The sequence below is a fragment of the Nycticebus coucang genome, chromosome 11 (assembly GCF_027406575.1).
Source record: "Nycticebus coucang isolate mNycCou1 chromosome 11, mNycCou1.pri, whole genome shotgun sequence".
Taxonomy (NCBI): Eukaryota; Metazoa; Chordata; class Mammalia; order Primates; family Lorisidae; genus Nycticebus; species Nycticebus coucang.
In genome coordinates, this window is record NC_069790.1 from 93,664,610 (window position 1) to 93,666,917 (window position 2,308).

The window sequence follows — 2,308 nt, forward strand, 5'->3', positions numbered from 1 at the left end:
CAGTGTGGAAGAATTCTGATGTGCCAGACTTTTTTAACACAAGACTTTTGATCTATCCCAATCATTCATTTGTGACAGGAAATATCACATATTTCTCACACATTGTGTTCCATTATTTAGCAATCTTAGAAAAAATGTATTAAGAGAACATATATGGTGAAATAAGAAGGTCGTTTGCACTTTTAGTAACCAACATGTAGTAAGATGGACATCTTGTTCTACAAAATACAAAGTTCGATGGTCTTGAAGAAGCACATGCCTATTTAAAACCAATCCTAAATAAAAACAGACCTGAGTGGATATGAGAATATTTGCTAGTGGCAGAAGAGTCAAAAAATGGCAGTTTATTCATCTATGTGTCACTTGTTTTATACTAAGCCTCATGCTTTTTGGGGAACTGATCAATAATCACTGATCAGTTCATGATTTGATCATGGATCAGTGATTAGCCACATAAAGTCCTACTCTTTCAGATGCCTCATAAACAGCAACTTGTTTTATACCAAGCCTCATGCTTTTTTGGGAAATGATTAATAATCACTGATCATTGATCATTGTTAGCCATATGAAGTCCTACCCTTACAGCTACCTCATAAATTGCTATGACTTTGTGAATGATACTTTGTCTCTTAAGAACAGCTCAGCTGGGGCCCACTACCAATACTTGATTAACCATGAGGAGAAGTGCCAAGCACAAGACATCCTTCTTTTACTGTTTGTAAAGACCACTCCTGAGAACCATGCTTGACATTCTGTAATTAGAGAAACATGAGGCAACGAGAAGTATGCCCGGTCTCAACTCAATGCCACATCAAAACACTGTTTGCCTTAGGAACTCCTAATCCACAGAAGGGAAAAGCCCTGCTAAGAGAATTTGTTTGGAAAGAACAAATTTACCATGATATAATATAGCAAGACTTTGTAGATTCTTTCTACTATCTTACTCTTAAATTACTTATGCAGTTCAGTTGGGCAAATATCTTTTGTCCACATGCCAAATTCCTTACAATTGCTGATGATGACATATTTATTCACATGCCAAATCTTTGTTCAGGACTTCTGGATTAGTCGTGTTCATCATGGTGCCTCCCATTACAGATACAAGCAGCAAACACTACTATGACATGTACCAGTGGCCAGCTCACCCTGACTTTGCTGCTAGGGCTGCCTATGTAATATCTGGTGATGTAGCCGCTAAAATGTATGTGGCATCACGGACACTTAATTCCAACCTTTACATAGACGATGTGTTCAATTGGCCTCTGTGGCAATAAAATGGGGATAGTACCACAATACCATGGTTTGTTTGTTCCCCTCCCCCCCCCCCCCCCCGGGAAGGTAAAACTCCTTATCATCTCTGAATCTATGAGAACAATGACATCTCGTGGACATGTACAAGATCTTCACTACCTTTGGAAGAATGCTACAGATGTGAAGGTCAAAAACATTTCACAAGATTTTTTTGGTCGGATATACTGCAGGTTAATTATAGTTTGCAAATTTGCCTCTGTGGACACATATTCTAATTGGGCTGCATTTGTCTAACAGCACTTCAATTTTGTATGTTTTCATTGTCACTGAGCCAAACCTGCATGGGAAACTTTTAAATGTTTGTCTACCTTAAGTAAAATGAATTTGAGAGACCAAAGAAATACTTTGAAAGGCCAGTCCATTGGAATGTTTCTTTGATTCTAGAAGCTGTCTAGTATAACTTATCTACTTTAATGCCTAAGTTCATTTCAAGGAATTCATATTTAGAAAAGTGTACATTATTCATGAAAACAAAACTGAAGGGAAATTCAAGTTATCATTTAATGGCTCATGTATTTGAGGTGATGAGCGGTTAAGATGCCTCACTATTAGATAACTGCTTTTGGAAAGTACCATTTTCTTTTTCTTTTCTTTTCTTTTTTTTTTTTTTGGCCGGGACTGGGTTTGAACCCACCACCTCCGGTATATGGGACTGGCTCCCTAATCCTTTCAACCACAGGTGCTGCCCAGAAAGTACTGTTTTCAAAAAATGAATATATTGTTAGACTAGGCATACAAGTTAATTTTTGTTAAGGAGCATTTGGTGGAGGTGGTAGGAGAAGGGAAAGGTTAGCATAGGAGAGAGTACATGAATCTGGTGAAAGAAAGTCTCTTAAAAGGAGATAGAGGAAAATGTACACCATTCATTATAAACAGCCAAATCGCGAATTGTAAATCCATGTTATCTATTTTTACCTTCATGGTGTTGGACTCATTTAAAATACATTTATATCTTTTTCTCAAAGTTTAATGTGAACCTTGAGAAAACTTATTAGCT

The 2,308-nt window shown here is 37.2% G+C and overlaps 1 pseudogene; it reads left to right on the forward strand.

Annotated features, from left to right (window-relative positions):
• The first annotated feature begins 301 nt into the window (after positions 1 to 301).
• Positions 302 to 1,545, forward strand: LOC128560380 (lactosylceramide 1,3-N-acetyl-beta-D-glucosaminyltransferase-like; annotated as a pseudogene).
• The last annotated feature ends 763 nt before the right edge of the window (positions 1,546 to 2,308 follow it).